The sequence below is a fragment of the Xenopus laevis genome, chromosome 3S (assembly GCF_017654675.1).
Source record: "Xenopus laevis strain J_2021 chromosome 3S, Xenopus_laevis_v10.1, whole genome shotgun sequence".
Classification (NCBI taxonomy): Eukaryota; Metazoa; Chordata; class Amphibia; order Anura; family Pipidae; genus Xenopus; species Xenopus laevis.
In genome coordinates this window covers 35,635,125-35,653,643 of record NC_054376.1, presented here as the reverse complement: position 1 = coordinate 35,653,643, position 18,519 = coordinate 35,635,125, and the positions used below count along the sequence as shown (strand labels likewise).

General features: G+C 38.9%; 1 protein-coding gene across 1 annotated transcript in view; it reads left to right on the top strand.

Annotated features, from left to right (window-relative positions):
* The first annotated feature begins 2,064 nt into the window (after positions 1–2,064).
* Positions 2,065–18,519, top strand: part of kiaa1024.S (membrane integral NOTCH2 associated receptor 1 S homeolog) — a 42,071-nt gene continuing 25,616 nt past the window's right edge. Inside the window, exon 1 of the mRNA XM_018255210.2 lies at positions 2,065–3,197. The gene's annotated coding sequence lies outside the window, so the exon portion shown is untranslated. The remainder of the gene's footprint in view (positions 3,198–18,519) is intronic.

The following is an 18,519-nucleotide window of genomic DNA, read 5'->3' as shown; positions in this document are numbered from 1 at the left end:
GACGGGAATAGTAGTTTAATAATTAGTAGGAGGCTGATGATCTTTTTATTTGTGAACCCAAAAAGAAATTATTTCTTGTATATATGTTTATGTATGTATATTTATATCTGTATACTTTGCGCTCCTTGAGGGCAAAGTACTGTACAGCAAAACAATAAATTAGTAGTAACCAACAAGGGGTCACTACAATAATAAGTAACAATAAATTCATTATTAGAAATACATTTTCCATAAATATAAAATATAATTACACTACAGATTAAATGCTCGGTGTCAAGGAGACAAAAGGATGGAGGACCCCTTCCTTGTAGGGCTAACAGTCTAAATGGGAGGGTAACTTACAGACACAATTCGGAGGGGTATTAAAGTGCTGTAGGTTAGAATGCCACTGTAATATATATATATATATATATTTTTATATATAATACACAAAAACCTTGAATATTTTGTAAATTATATCCTTATAAATGGTAACTAATGATGTAATCAGTTATAAACAGTGAGTAGGGATGTCATTTTTGTCACATGACTCCAGAGCCAGGCAGGCGCCCTAGGCAAGCTGGCCAGTCGCAGCGCCGGCTTAGCGTGCACATGCGCCAATTGGCACTCGCGTATTCATGAATTGGCGCTCACATGCACGCCTTGGAGTGCGCACGCATGCGCAGAAACGCAGGCAGGGTAGAAAGCACTGAGAGTCGGGCAGAGAATAGAACTGGACTTGGGGTAAACGACAGAGGAGGTAAGTGCCTGTTGCCCCCCAGCTTTGTGCCCTAGGCATGTGCCTACTTTGCCTACCCCTAGTTCCGGCCCTGCATGACTCACTTAAACTTGTGTATTATAATAAAAAAAGTACCCCTTGTTGGAAAATATGAGGCTATAACCCTGAGTTCCATGACCTGTATAAATGTACGTGGCCGAATAGTCATTGAACTCCTCTGTGACTTATAATATCCTTATATTTTACAATAAGGGGTACTTTATTCACTATATACACACACACATTGACTGCAGGGTGGAAATTGCCTGCTCTCCTCTCCTTTTCAATTCAGATTATTTATGGCATAGCCCAGGTTGCAATAACTGTAGGGCTTAAGGTGGCCATACATTGGCCGATAAAAGCTGGCGACAGACCTAGTCGGCAGTTTATTGGCTTGTGTAAGGGGCCCTCTGACAGGCTTCCATGATCGATATCTGGCTGAAAGTTGGCCAGATGTAGATTGGGCAGGGCTAAAAATCCTGTCGAAGCAAGGACCACATCTGTTGGTTGATTCGGTCCCACACTCCGACCGCCTGTAGTCCTCCATAATGACCTAGGGCTCACGAAGGTACGAAGATCCGAATTATGGAAAGATCCATTATCCGGAAAGTCCCAGGTCCCCAACACTCTGGATAATAGGTCCCATACCTGTATATATATATATATATATATATATATATATATATATATATATATATATATATATATATATATATATATATATATATATATATATATATATATATATATATATATAGTCTGTGATAAACGACCGCACTCTGAAGACCGGACTTAGTTCTCTCTTGGTGGGTGCAGGGTCCAAAAAAGGATTCATATAGCGATTTGTAAGTAAGGATCCGCACACCAAAGTTTTCATTTAACCAAAGTGTTTTATTTCGTACATAGCTCCTGTACGAAATAAAACACTTTGGTTAAATGAAAACTTTGGTGTGCGGATCCTTACTTACAAATCGCTATATATATATATATATATATATATATATATATATATATATATATATATATATATATATATGTAAATGTATATATATATATATATATATATATATATATACACACACACACACACACCGACAGCAGGGTGGAAATTGCCTGCTCTCCCCTCCTTTCCCATTCAGATTATTTATGGCATATACCGGCAGGTTGCAATAACTGTCACACTGTGTGCTCCAGCCAGACACATGGCACAGGAGCATGGCACCAGCAATCCATCTCACAAGGGCTAAGCAGAACTCCCCCCGCTGGAGGGACAGGCAGGCAGCTTCTGGCCCTGTGCCCCTGGATGCAATATGGACTTATTTGCTAATCCATTCCAGGCCAATAAATAAGAGGAGGGAGAAAGATCGGGGCAGGCGGCTTTGGAGCAGAAGGCAGGGGAAGGTGTGAAAACAATACAGTAACAAATCAGGATACAGATCAAAGTAATGCAAAGCTGGAGCAGTAGGGAAGGGTGGGGGGATATTACAGAGAAGAGTGGTAGAGCCTGGAAGAGCAGAGTGCCTGTGAGAGGGAGAATGAAGCAGTGCTGCAGAGGTGACTTGTGCACAATCTGCCTGAGCTGAGCTTGCTATCTGCGCCTGCTGGGGACTGTTGGGCTCTTCCCTTCTGCAGCACCCAGAGACACAAGAGGAAGACATTGCACCCAGACCTGAGGATGCCTCTGACTGACAAAAGGAGCAGAGAGGAGAGTGGGGGCTGGAGGAGCAGCAGCAGTAGCAGCACAGCATAAACACACTTCACTGCCAGACACAGCAAGGATATTTCATTGACAGGACACCATGCAGAAGTAGAGCAAAGGCTTACTGATACACGCACAGAAACACACAGACGCTTGGAATGTATACAGTGGGTCCCACTCCATAGCATGGCTAGATCCCTGCACACACCTTGCATGTAAATATACAATGCATCCACTGCAATCAACATACAGTACATGTACAGAACATTAACACACTTGCACAGGGCACCCAGTGGGCTCCACATATGTGCACATACATATCCTCACACTGTGAGGTCATTGTAAGTATAAACAAATACCAGCACACATTGGGTTGTGTGTATGTATCAATACATTCCAGCACACAGTGGGCATAGATCCATGCTAGCACAGAAACCCAGCACTGAATTACACTCACTTTGCTGGATAAGTAGAACAAGCACCTTTGCCACTAAATATAACCACAAGAGGAGGTTCTGCATCTGAATTGCTACCTGCAAACCTGACACTTAAATTATAAAGATACCTATGTCTCATCTTCTCTTACCCTGCAGAGACCACAGCTCACAGGGTTACATGTAGCAGACCCACAATTTTGCATAAACACAGGCTGAACAAAGGAAGACCCTCCAAATTACAGGTCGCCCCCCCTATCAACTATTTCCTTGTGCACCTTGAAACCCTGCCGGTTGTGTAGTACAGGTAAGTGATTGGCAAGTCAGAGTGAATGAAAGAATGGCAATGCCAGAAGAATAGACAGAGGGAGGATCCCACTGAAAAACACTGATATCAGCAAAATCTGAGAACATGGGATATTGTTTGTATTTATGGGGATGTGTATACAGGGAATTGGTTTAAATATCAGTTGGTTGGCACAGTGTGATGTGTTCACTTTGGCTCCTATGTGAACTGGTTATAGATATGATATCAAATTGCATTTACCATATTATAGGCAACCTGTAGCCTTTGTCTGTCAGTGAGATGTGAGATTTGTAGTTTCACAACACCTGGAGAGCCACAGGTTGCCTATTCCTTGTATTAACTGCTACAGAGAGGAAGATACTCGGTATATATTGACTCTGTATAAATGCATGTTCGAACCTGTTATACCGTCATGTTGTACCCCATTTGCTGAGCATTATCCTAGTCATGTTCCAAAAATGCAGAAAATTGTCCCTTTCACCATCATGTTTAAAGTCGGAATGTATCCACGTTGTCTACAACAATGCCATAAAGGATTATGGGAAAACAGAGTAGAAGTAATGGGCTACATTTTATGTCACCTGTTGTACTGACAAATGGATTTATGAATGCACATTATGAAGATGAATTTAATATTGGGATCAGCTAATATTGACGGAGCTATTAAAAATCAGCTCAGTCGTACGAAAGTTTGAGTTATGGAGTTAGTAATGACTTAACAGCCTTGCTATAATGTGATACCAAAGACATACAGTAGTAAGTAAACATAATTTAGAGAATATGGTGTCAGACTCAAAATAATACTGTCACCCATCAAAAAAAATCTGCTCTGCTTCACAGTGAATTAGACATAGTGATTAGTATGCAGCCTTGGCTACACCCCCAAATTACTAATTCACAACTCACTATATAGTGTAGATCAGTGATCCCCAACCAGTAGCTTGTTAGCAACATGTTGCACTCCAATCCCTTGGATGTTGCTCCCAGTGACCTCAAAGCAGGTGCTTTTTTTTTGCATTCCAGGCTTGGAAGCAAGTTTTAATTGCATAAAAACGAAGTATAGTGCCAAGTAGAGCCTTCTGTAGACTGTCAGTCCACATAGGGGCTACCAAATATCCAATCACAGACCTTATTTGGCACCCAAGGAACTTTTTCATGCTTATGTTGCTCCCCAACTCTTTTTACATTTGAATGTGGCTCACGGGTAAAAAAGGTTGGGGACCCCTGCTGTAGATCTACACTTGTCCTCCATTCATTAACTGAATCAACGCTGAGCAGATTGGGGTCATTTTCTGAGTCAGACTTCGAATGAGGCCACTCGGGGGGGGGGGGCTTATATAGAGAATGTATGAACATAAGTACAACAGGTTTTAGCAGAGTGTAAAATTTTGGTTGCATGTTGTACAGGGGGCCTGCAGCTGTTGGACCTGAATTATATTCAGGTCAGTTAGATGCAGGCCCCTCTTATTGGTTTGCACCCCCATTATATCAAAAGGGCATGCAGAGCTATCAACTGCAGCGCATTCCATGTGCCCTGAAATATCTGTGGGTACCCAGCCAAATGCAGCGACTTGCTCACTGCACTGCGGGACGGCAAGATTGCTGCAAGGGAATCTCGGTGTTTGGACTGTACATACATACAGTGTACACCAAAGTTAAGCAGCACTTTTGTTTGCTGATTGTGATGGAATAACTTCAAGGCATGACGTCCAACGTAGTATTTTTTATAGATTCTAATCTTCAAGTAAATGCCACAGAATAGGATCTTGAGAAAATGGAGGAAATGGTGCTGGAAGGAGGGTAATGAGATCTTGAGACCTGTGCTTATTTACTAAACTCTGAATGCAAAAATTACAAAAAAAATTGTGATTTTTTTTAGGGATGCACCGAATCCAAGATTTGGTTCGGAATTCGGCCAGGATTCTGCCTTTTTCAGCAGGCCAAACTGAAACCGAATCCTAATTTGCATATGCAAATTAGGGGCAGGGAGGTAAATCGCATGACTTTTTGTCACAAAAGAAGGAAGTAAAAAATGTTTTCCCCTTCCCACCTCTAATTGCATATGCAAATTAGGATTCGGTTCTCTATCCGGCCAATCTTTCACCAAGGATTCGGGGGTTCAGCCGAATCCAAAAAAGTGGATTCGGTGCATCGCTAATTTTTTTATAAAATCTGACTTTTAAAGAATCACTACTGTTTTGGAATTTATTAAACCCCAAAGAAGGAAAAGTCCGAATCTGAAAATCCAGCATCTCAGACCGGTCGAGGTTGCATATAAGTCTATGGGAGAAGTCCCAATGATTCTTTGTTGTGTGCTGGGTTTCGGGGAATACCCCGACTTTTTCTGAGTTTTCGGGTGAAAATAATGAAAAATTTGTGAAAATTGGATTTTTTCCTGCAAAGCAAATTTTCGGGAAAATGTAATAATAAATAAGTGTAAAAAACCAGAGCGGATTTGATTGGAGTTTGTAGCAGAAAATATAAAGATAAATTCGGACTTTGATAAATAAGCCCCTTAGTATGTTATAGAATGTCTAATTCTAAGCAACTTTTCAATTGGTCTTCATTATTGATTTTACATAGTTTTTGAATTATTTGCCTTCTTTGTCCAGCTTTCAAATAGGGGTTACTGACCCCATCTAAAACAAATACTCTATAAGACTGCAAATGTGTAGGTATTGCTACTATTTCTTGCTATATATTTCTATTTCTCTCCTATTCATATCTCAGCCTCTTATTCGCATCAGTGCATGGATGATATATAATGATGATAATTTGGACCCTAGCAACCGGATTGCTGAAATTGAGAGCTTCTGAATAAAAAGCTAAATTTCAAGAACTCGCTACATCATACTAAAGGTTAATTTAAAGGTGAAGCGACCCCTTTAAACAGGGGCTCTGTGGAAGGGAAAAGTGATGATGGGAGTGAGGAGACAATATACATTTGGAGCACTTAGGAAGGTAAACATAAGAATGCTATGCTAGATTATATGAGTTCATTGGTCTCAGTACCAATAGGAAAAATACTATACATTGTAAACACTGACCAAGACCAAAGCTAACTGGTCAGCACTGATCTCTATGAGTTTGTCATCTCATGTTTTGCCATTTAGTGCCATTTTTGAGTTTTCATCCCCTTTATGTGAATACTCACTACACACAATTCCTATTTGCTATCCATGTATTTATGGTATTCACAAGAACAAACAGACCTTTGTTTATAAAGTATCAATAACTCATTCTCATACTGGTGTGTTATAGGGTTTGCTTATACCTATATGTTTATTAAGGGCCCAGGATTGGGATTTGTGAACAGAATTTGTCCAGAGAATTTCTGCTTGTTGAAGTAGATATGGCAGGAAAGTGAAAGGCATATTGGTCTCTTTTTGGGGCAACTATAAGGCCAAACACGTTTTTGTAGTTATTTCCATCGTATTGCATTAATCAGTGATTTCACATTTTTATCAACACTATTGTGAAATTCCTTTCTATACCTCAGCAGTGCCCAATCAGAATTTGGCACAAATATTCAAGGTTATCCCGAAAGGAATCCACTAAAAATAATGTTCTGCATTGTTCAGGAGATGATAGGGCACAAGTATGTCTGAAAGTACAGCGAGCAAAGTGTAATGTGAATCACAATCGTCACAATACAAAAACTCAAAAGATTCTATTTTTTTTTCATATAATTTCGAAATTTTAGTGGAAAAACAGCCTAAAATGTTTTGGAATTTATTAAACCCGGAGGGTGTTAAAACTATTGTAACTCAGACCTGCCAAGTTCATGTAGAAGTCAATGGGAAGCAGCCCAGAAGATATCCTAATCTACGCTGGGTTTTGTGTAATAATCCGAAGATTTCGTAGTTTTTGGGCAATAATATGAAAAAATCTGAGTTTTCCAGTATAAAATTTGTACGATTAGAATTTTTTCACGATTGTATAGAAGCTTTTCCAGCATATCTGATGATATGGTATTTTTTTGAAAATTATCAGAAATTTTCGGATTTTCATAAATAATCCCCTGTGTCCATTTTGCTCAGTTCTGCATTTTCTCTTGTATATGGCCTCCAAATGCGGAACATGGCTGTAGATCCCAGATGTTTTGTTAATCCCCACATGTTTCTGTTTCCCATTGATCATGATGAATGAAACCTGTCTTACGACCTGTGGAAAGAGATAATTGCAACGATCTTCATTTGTTTGCTATGCATAATTTTATGGCTATGATATGCCGGATCAACTGGGAGCTTGTTACCAAGATATCCACCTTATAACTCCATAGTCTTGGAACCCTGATAAATGGCAGCCAGATATGCTTAAAAATCATCTTATTTTCAAATTAGGAAAGAGTAGATCACAATAATTTAAGGATATTTTACAAAACCCAGTGTCTACTACTACAAATGTAGTTAGAGATTTAGTAAGAGCAAAGAAAATTCTAAAAAATTGAAAGTAAAAATTCAGAATCTAAAAGCTGGCAATAATTTGAGAATATTTTACAAAACCCAGTTGTTACTACTACAAATGTAGTTTGAGATTTAGAAAGAGTAAAAAAAACCTCTAAAAAATTTAAAGTAAAAATTAAGAATCTAAAAACTGGCAACCTAATGTAGAAGTGGTCCATAAATGTTTGTATTCATAGGAGGCTGCCCAGCCACTTTTTAAAACAAGTTCAATACATTTATTTATATTGGATAGTATGCTCTGTATTGTATTGCTTGTATAGGGGGTATCATTTCCACAATGCATAGCAGTGAATGGTCCATCACTTTTTATATAGTGGTTGTTTTCAATTTCCACAAACTCGTGATAATAATAGGTTGTATCTCTAAAGAAATACAGACAAAAAATAATACAAATTAGAATCAATCTCAGCAGAATTCCACTTGATTGTTGTAAATGAATAACCCTATAATAATCTTGTGAATTTAGCTTGGACTTAGTAGCTGATAACATCAATGAATAAAAGTATGTTCAACCAACAGTACACATAGAAGCTCAAGCAGCTCTACAAGAAAGTATAGTAGAAATGCTGTAGATAAAGAAGGGATGACAGGGAAAGGAAAATGGAAAGCAAGAGTAGGCACATATTTATAATTCAAATACATCATAGCAAAAACTAAAAGGGTAGAGAGATCTCTTTGCAGAAATAAAGAGAACCTTCTATTCAGAGATGGACATAGAGAAAGTAAGGTGGGGGCATAATGGAAAAAGAACATAAGAAAAGACAATGATGGGAATGTGTAAAATAACTGAACTAACAGTCTTTGAAATCATTGATATATAAAATGAAATAATCAAGGGCCGGGTCGTTTATGCTAGTATAAAGGTGTGGGGACTGGTGAAGGACCAGATGGAGATTTTAAACTCCTGCGAGATGATTTTAAAGTCTAAGGAAATTCAGAAGATGCCAGTGGTTTGGAAAAGATCAATCTTCATTTCAATACAGAATGAAAAAAGGACAAATAAATGTTCACGTTATAGAACAACTGCACTCATTTCCCATGTTAGCCACATAATGGTCAATATTCTTCAAGCCAGACTACAAGAGAGATGGGAATAGGCAGGCGTGAAAGTTGAATTAAGACAAGACAACGGCACTAGGGATGAAATCATTGACATTCAATAGATAATGGAAAAAAACAAGCGAGTTTCAAAAAAGCATTTACTTATGTTTATTGAGCGTGGCAAGGATTTTGACTGTGTAAACACAATACAATGTGGATAGCTTTAACCTAATCATTAACTTAAATCTTAATGCTTTAGACCTCAGAATAGTATGTTTAAAATATGCTCTATATAAGTTTATCTCTTAAAGAAACTCAAAGAAGTTGTGCTCAACACTAAACTAAAAACACTTGATGTAGTTGGCCCTCTCAAATAAATTGCAATATACAGATAAACAATCCTGGTTTGTTTAAAGGGGTAGCTTATTGCATAAAATGCCTTAATGTCCTCAACATATGGGTTATAGGACAGTGCGTAAGAGCATGAATGCTAACTTCATTATCTCTGGGCAAAACTCAAGCTTTGGGTAATGGCCAGTAACAAGGCAAATTAGGATTATATTTGGGGTGAATGTTTACTTTCTAGATTTTGCTGACAAAGATGGAGGAAACATAGAGTGGATTTTGGGTTGAATATTGCTGGGCTGTGTTCCCATAAATCTTTAACTTTATAAGGGAGGGCTTTACCATATTTTGCAATACAAAAGAGTACACTGCAAAAAGTCTGAAAAACTCTTGTCTACTGTGACATAAGCCTCAAGTAGAGTCAGGTACTTTGTAGCTATGTAATTATTCTGTTAAAGGGGTTGTTCACCTTTAAATTGACTTTGAGTATGAAGTAGAGAGTGATATTCTGAGACAATTTGCAATTGGTTTTAATTTTTTATGATTTGTGGTTTTTGAGTTATTTCGCTTTTTGCTCACCAGCTCTTCAGTTTGCAATTTCAGCAATCTGGTTGCTAGGGTCCAAATTACCCTAGCAACCATGCACTGATTCTAATAAGACACTGGAATATGAATAGGAGAAGGCCTGAATAGAAAGAGGAGTAATAAAAAGTAGCAATAACAATACATTCGTAGCCTTACAGAGCATTTGTTTTTAGATGGGGTCGGTGATCCCCTATTCGAAAGCTAGAAGAAGTCAGAAGAAGAAGGCACATAATTCAAAAACTATAAAAAAGAAAAAATGAAGGCCAATTGAAACATTTCTTAGAATTGGCCATTCTATAACATACCGTATATACTCGAGTAGAAGCCGTCCCGAGTATAAGCCGAGGTACCTAATTTTACCTCCAAAAACTGGTAAAGATTATTGACTCGAGTATAAGCCTAGAGTGAGAAATGCAGCAGCTTCTGGTAAGTTTCAATCAAAAAATTGAGGGTTTCTGCTCCCATTGGAGGTGCCGGCGTCTCGTTTTTGGATGCCAGCGAATATTCTTGGAGAGTATTCTTGGATGCCGGCGACTATTCTTAGAAGCCTGCGACTATTCTTAGAAGCCTGCGACTATTCTTAGACGCCGGTGACCGTTTTTGCGCTTGACCCGAGTATAAGCCGAGGTTGAGTTTTTCAGCATATTTTGGGAGCTGAAAAACTCGGCTTATACTCGAGTATATACGGTACTAAAAAATAATTGAAAGATAAATGGAACCTACATGAGGATCCTGCAAAGTGTTTTTGCCAAGGCTCTTCCCTTTCCCATTATCTTTCCAAAGATCCCTTTTGACTTTATTTTTACTAACTAAAAAAAACATATTTACTATATATCTGACATGCCCAGATTGAAGCCTAACTAACTATACTCTGCCCAGAAGAGCAGCACTCTCAGTCTAATAGCGTCTGCCTCGTACTGGCACTGAAAACATAATAATAAAAATGATAAAATCTAAATTAATGTTGATGCTCAGCAATGAATTGCAGCTGCAGAGATGCTTCAGTGATGCTCTCAAAATCTGTTTTCAGAATAAAAGATAATGTGCACCAGTAAAAGACCAGCATTTACCACCAGTCACCAGACTGGAATAAAGAGGGGTTACATTAACTTTGGTTTTCTGTATGCATTCAGCGAAAGAGCCAAGATCCCTATCTTTTATTTATTCATTTGAACGGGGATTTCTATGTCAATCATACAAAGTTGGAATCCATAAATACTAATAAAACATAAGCCTTTTAATATGTTAGTGTTGTTAATGAGCCTCAGGTAGAGTTGTCTTCCCTTTCCCATTATCTTTCCAAAGATCCCTTTTGACTATATTTTTACTAACTAAAAAAAACATATATAGTATATGTACTGTATCTGACATGCTCAGATTGAAGCCTAACTAACGATACTCTGCCCAGCAGAGCAGCACTCTCAGTCTAATAGCGTCTGCCTCGTACTGGCACTGAAAACATAATAATAAAAATGATAAAATCTAAATTAATGTTGATGCTCAGCAATGAATTGCAGCTGCACAGATGCTTTAGTGAGGCTCTCAAAATCTGTTTTCAGAATAAACGATAATGTGCACCAGTAAAAGACCAGCATTTCCCACCAGTCATCAGACTGGAATAAAGAGGGGTTACATTAACTTTGGTTTTCTGTATGCATTCAGTGAAAGAGCCAACATCTATATAATTTATTTATTCATTTGAATGGGGATTTCTATGTCAATCATACAAAGTTGGAATCCATAGATACTGATAACACACAAGCCGGCATTAGTTGAAAAAAAGAGATAGAATGCATGTATGGTGAACAATCTGAAAACAACTCAACTGAAAAACATGTTTGGAAAGTCAATGTTAGCCTATGGGGAAGGTCCCCATAGGCTTGGCTATCTTTTATTGGTCGAAGGATAATCCTTCGATCGATGGATTAAAATCCTTCGAATCGTTCGATTCAAAGGATTTAATCATTCGATCGAACGATTATTCCTTGGATCGTTCGATCAAACGAATTGCGCAAAATCCTTCGACTTCGATATTTTATTTTAATTCCCCAGTCGAATATCGAGGGTTAATTAACCCTCGATATTCGACCCTTAATACATCTGCCCCTTAGGGTAAGGCCAGATGAGGAGATTCGGGGAGGTTTTGTCTCCTGGCGACTAATCGCCATGTCTTTTGCGTGACTATCTCCCCAAACTGCCTCAGCGTTTTTCCCCATAGGCTACAGCGCAAAGCCGTCTGCGCTAATGCACACGCGGCAATGCGTTTTCAATAGCCCAAAGTTGCCTCGAAACAAAACCTCTCCGAATCTCCTCGTCTGGCCTTACCCTAAGAAAAAGGCTTATCTAAAATAAATATTTACTGTTGGACCATGTCACTGCTCAATGCACTGTAACATACATGCCTAATTTGTAATTGCCTGATATGCATTCTTTGTGTTTTATTAACACATGTTTAGACAGAGATTCTTGGTTCTTTCATAGAATTTTAAATCTTTTCAATGGCAACATGTCCAAAGAATATTAAATAGCCAATTTAGCATGCTGTATAAATCAGTGGTCTTCATACAAAGGCCTGAGATCTCCTATCAGGTCTGTATCTCACAATGACTGACACTGATAAAATACAAGTAAAATCAGTAAATTATGGCACAAATATATGGCATGCCTTCCAACCAGTAATTGCTAGTGGTAGACTAATTGGGTTTCTTCCCATTTCAGTCCTGAAATGTAATTTGCCCTACTTTACCTATTAGACCTATTATACTACCTATTGTTATAGGTATATACAATATGGGGCAGATTTATCAAAGGTCGAGGTGAATTTTAGAATTAAAAAAATTCGAATTTCAAGCTATTTTTGTGTACCTCGACTAGGGAATAGTCCAAATTCGATTCAAATTTGAAAAAAGTTTGAAAATTAGAATATCAAAATTTATCATGTACCATTGACCATTCACCATCTAAAACCTGCCGAATTGCTGTTTTAGCCTATGGGGGACCTCCTAGAACCCACTTGGAGTCAATTGGTGGGCTTTGAAAAATCAAAGTTTTTTTGGAAAAACTTAGAATTAGAGATGTCGCGAACTGTTCGCCGGCGAACTTGTTCGCGCGAACATCGGGTGTTCGCGCTCGCCGGAAGTTCGCGAACGTCGCGCGACGTTCGCCATTTTGGGTTCGCCATTGTTGGCGCTTTTTTTTGCCCTCTCACCCCAGACCAGCAGGTACATGGCAGCCAATCAGGAAGCTCTCCCCTGGACCACTCCCCTTCCCTATAAAAACCGAAGCCCTGCAGCGTTTTTTCACTCTGCCTGTGTGTGCTGAAGAGATAGTGTAGGGAGAGAGCTGCTGCCTGTTAGTGATTTCAGGGACAGTTGAAAGTTTGCTGGCTAGTAATCGTTTTGATACTGCTCTGTTATTGGAGGGACAGAAGTCTGCAGGGGTTTGAGGGACATTTTAGCTTAGGTAGCTTTGCTGGCTAGTAATCTACCTTCTACTGCAGTGCTCTGTATGTAGCTGCAGTGGGCAGCTGTCCTGCTTCTGATCTCATCTGCTGACTGCTGCAATAACAGTAGTCCTTGTAAGGACTGCTTTTATTTATTTTTTTGTTGTTTTACTACTACTACTACTACTACTACTATAAGAGCCCAGTGCTATTAGTCTAGCAGTGTTGGGGAGTGGGACTGGTGTGCTAATCTGCTGCTCCTAGTAGTTCAGCAGCACCAACTTTAATTTTTTTTTTTAATATTCATTTTTTTTTATTTTACTTTTTTTATTTTACTACCGCTGTAGTAGTGTATAAGTTGACCTTTTAGGCATTATTTGCCCTGTAGGCATTATTTGCACACTGTTTTCTTCAACCCGCCATCGAGCTGTGTGACCTTGTTCACATTCTGTCTAAATATCCATAATATTACCGTCTCCAGAAAAAACACCGGAGTCACTTTTTTCAAGCAGCCATAATATATTTTACGTAATCCGTATCCACCGCTGTAGTAGTGTATACGTTGGCCTTGTAGGCATTATTTGCACACTGTTTTCTTCAACCCGCCATCGAGCTGTGTGACCTTGTTCCCATTCTGTCTAAATATCCATAATATTACCGTCTCCAGAAAAAACACCGGAGTCACTTTTTTCAAGCAGCATTCATATATTTTACGTAATCCGTATCCACCGCTGTAGTAGTGTATACGTTGGCCTTGTAGGCATTATTTGCACACTGTTTTCTTCAACCCGCCATCGAGCTGTGTGACCTTGTTCCCATTCGGTCTAAATATCCATAATATTACCGTCTCCAGAAAAAACACCGGAGTCACTTTTTTCAAGCAGCATTCATATATTTTACGTAATCCGTATCCACCGCTGTAGTAGTGTATACGTTGGCCTTGTAGGCATTATTTGCACACTGTTTTCTTCAACCCGCCATCGAGCTGTGTGACCTTGTTCCCATTCTGTCTAAATATCCATAATATTACCGTCTCCAGAAAAAACACCGGAGTCACTTTTTTCAAGCAGCATTCATATATTTTACGTAATCCGTATCCACCGCTGTAGTAGTGTATACGTTGGCCTTGTAGGCATTGTTTGCCCAGTTTTTTTGGCCACAGCCACTGAAGCACAGAGGCCAGAAAAAATATGCCATATAAATGCTGAAAATAGTCATTTTTTGCCATACGTTGACTCAACGTATATGGCAAAAAATGACTATTTTCAGCATTTATGTGGCATATTTTTTCTGGCAACTGTGCTTCAGTGGCTGCAACCAAAAAAACTGGGCAAACAATGTCTACAAGGTCAACGTATGGCGAAAAATTACTATTTTCAGCATTTATATGGCATATTTTTTCTGGCAACTGTGCTTCAGTGGCTGCGTCCAAAAAAACTGGGCAAACAATGTCTACAAGGTCAACGTATGGCGAAAAATGACTATTTTCAGCATTTATATGGCATATTTTTTCTGGCAACTGTGCTTCAGTGGCTGCGTCCAAAAAAACTGGGCAAACAATGCCTACAAGGTCAACGTATGGCAGTTGTTTAAAGAGAACAGTAGATTACTAGCCAGCAAAGCTACCTAAGCTAAAATGTCCCTCAAATCCCTGCAGACTTCTGTCCCTCCAATACAGAGCAGTATCAAGCAGATTACTAGCCAGCAAACTTACTATCATCTGTCCCTGAAATCACTAACAGCTCTCCCCCTACACTATCTCTTCCAAGCACACACAGGCAGATTTTTCAGATACATTTTTGCCCTTGATCCCCCTCTGGCATGCCACTGTCCAGGTCGTTGCACCCTTTAAACAACTTTAAAATCATTTTTCTGGCCAGAAATGTCTTTTCTAGATGTTAAAGTTCGCCTTCCCATTGAAGTCTATGGGGTTCGCGAACCGTTCGCGAACCGCTCGCATTTTTGCGCAAGTTCGCGAATATGTTCGCGAACTTTTTTTCCGACGTTCGCTACATCCCTACTTAGAATAAAATTCAATCAAATGCGCTATTACTTAGATTCAAATGATTAGAATTCAGCTGAATACGGACCTATTTGATCGAAAACGGATCTATTCGGGCAAAAAAAAGCTTCAACTTAATTTTGGTTGGTCTTTTTGAATTCGAATTGTGAAGTTTTTATAATTCAAAATTCGACCCTTGACAAGTATGCCCCTATGTGCCATAGGCTTTACAAGATGTATAAAAGCTCAACGTTAGACCACCTCTTCTTTAAACTGCATTGGGCGCACTTTTACGTATGTTGCCTTGCACCACCATGTTGTGATGGTCTGTGTGCTGCAGAGATCTGCAGCTCTAACTGTAACAGGAAGAAGTGTGGAAGCATAAGATAGAACTCAGTGGCGGTTATTTATAAACTTCACGCAGGGCAGATTGGTTCGCAAAGTGAATATATTTGCCCTGAACATGGTTTTATTTATAAACTGAATGAGAGGATGCAAACAGAATTGCGATTTTTTTTCACAATGCGAATGTCTATAAGAGCTTTTTAAATACGTCACCATTCACAAATTGCGAATATTTATGAGCACACTCTGCGACCCAATTACTGTAAACAGGAATTATTAAAGTAGCCCTATGCGGTCTGATGTTTACTTTCAGTTTACACTTGACCATGACTTATCTTAGATTTTGCTTTATTCTGTTTAATGGTTGGATTATATACAGGTGCTTTACAGTGGAGATCTGGAGATTTGAACATTGGTTCTATTTGCTAGAGATATATATCTATCTGCTGTATTTGCTAGAGAGATAATGGAGATATCCACTCCCTGAAATGTGACTGATCAGGTATTTAAACATAACCTTTCTAGATCTTCTGAGCCACAGAACTATGGGGAACAACCTCAATGCTTTACAGGCACAGTCAGCTCTGTTTGTGTCGGTTTTAATTATGCCTGTTTTGGATGTAAAACTGCTTATGAATCCATCCGTGATAAGCTTTGATGGAAATATTTGTTTTAAGAGAGCTGCATGTTCTGCTTTCATGTATTTGCCATATTCAGCAGTGTGTGTATGTGCAGAACTATATCAAAGAAGGCAGGTGCGTGTCCTTTAGAATGGAAGTCTTTTCTGCATACTTTAATTTGACACCAGAGCTGAACCCCACAGTAGTTGGGTCACTGATATAGTGAGAATGGAGTGCAACTGCAGTATGGGTAACAGAATGGCACCACTGATTTCTCTGCTAGGGTTAGGAGATTGTATCCGCTTGTAAATGTTCTTTATTGATAGATTTATATATCTGCCTGACAAGAAAGGAAATGGGGCACCATGGAGAAACCCCATCGGTTCTGCATCTAGGGTTATTTTGTCCCAGAATAACCATGCTTTTTAGGGATCCAGAATTCAGGACAGTAAACTGTTAATAGCATAGCAAATATCTTGTTTACATTTTTCCACCGATTTTGTAGACATAGTGTATAGTATACCATGACACTTATGCTGACCATTCAAAGATATTAAATTTCATCTCACCCCTACAGACCTAGTCGGTAGCTTATTGGACCATGTACCGTATGTAGCCAAACGAAATGCATGTCATTTTTAAAGCTGCCCCCATAGATAACTGGTCTATATTCTTGCCTATTATAAACTAGGTATCCATTGGCTGGTTTAAAAATGTCACCAGGCAAGGGTGTGGTTCCCTCCCACCAGGTTTGCCTAGGACCCATTGTAAATAATAGGTTTGAGGCAACAACGCTAAACCATATCAAATTAGTACAAGCCCTTTCAATTTTAATCATAGTACAATTGTGCTGGTAACAAATGTGTCTTATGAACTATTTTGGATATGTACAAAATATATAATATATGTATGGGTCTAAATGGAGCTGCAAAAATTATGGCAGGACGAATAAAACGAATAAAGAAATAATATGCATTTGCGTATTTGCCCCCAAAATGTCCTGGGAACAAAATATCAAGTTTACACTTTTAGTGCAGAGAAAAGGATGCAGGAAATATATTTTTTTCTACTCCTAGGATGCTCAAATTAGGACTCATTTGTATTCATCCCATTGATACAGTGCTTCGATGTATAATGGCTCATACAGTATGGCGAGTTAATGGCTCCTCTTTAGGCTTGGGGAGATGCTGAGTTCAGCTTCATCAGTGGCTCCAGAATTGACATATCTTGGAGAGCAATGTTATCATATTCTGAAGCATGGAAAGGTCAGAATACTGCAATATGCATTCACATTATCCAGTGACTTCATTGTATTAACTAGAGTTATAGTCAGTTGAATTAACATATTTTTCTGTAAGTGGAACAGCCAACCTTTTCAAATAGAAGGAGTTTCAAAGCTCCCTTGCTAATTGTAATTAACTGCTGCTAATAAGTAGTAGCATTAATTACTATAAGTTGTGATACATTTCCTTATCAAGACTCAACATGACTGCTCCAGTGAAAAACTCTTAACACATATTGACATAGCTTTGAAATTGTATTATTGACCCATTTTCAAACATTTCCACAAATAATAACTGATTATTATAAAGACCATTGTGATGAACTCCCTGAAATCATTGTACAGTATTTTATTCCAGCAGAAATATGTTTTCAATGTATTAATTATGATATTTATTAGGGATGCACAGAGTCCAGGATTCGGTTTGGTATTCAGCCTTTATCAGCAGGATTCAGATCTGGACGAATCGTTGTGCTTTGTAAAACATTTATTTTGAATATGCAAATTAGGATTAATTGGGGCAAATCTTTCTCGAATTCAGCCGAATCTCAATATCGTGATTTCAACGCATATCTAACACATTTATACACTTGCCAATTTTTTATGTAAAAGGGCTAAACCATCATTCATTGTGGACTGACCAATAGGGATGTAGCGAACCGCCGATAATGTGTTCGCGAACGCTGTTCGCGAACACCGGCAAAAATTGCAAACAGTTCGCGAACAGTTCGCGAACTTCGAACATCCGAAAATCGTTCGATTCGAACGATCGAAGGATTTTAATCGTTCGATCGAACGATTTTCGTTCGAATCGAACGAAAATCGTTCGATTTTAGCGATCGAATGGTCGAACGATTTTGACGCGAACGCCTATTGGCGAACGTCGCGCGACGTTCGCGAACTTGCGGCGGACGCGAACAGCCGATGTTCGCGCGAACAAGTTCGCCGGCGAACAGTCCGCGACATCCCTACTGACCAATTCTGTTTTAATTTTGAACCAGGAGTCATCTACATATCCGAACCAATGACTTGGTGTTGTTCCCTTGAAAATGTTCAAACATCCTTACCCTGACCAGGTTTGCTTAAAGGTACCAACTGACGCAGGGCAAAGATTTCTTTGGTAGGACCCCAGTGCCCCAAGAAATTTTTAACAGAACAACTGTCAAGCAAATGAATGTAATGCTTACTTGGGCT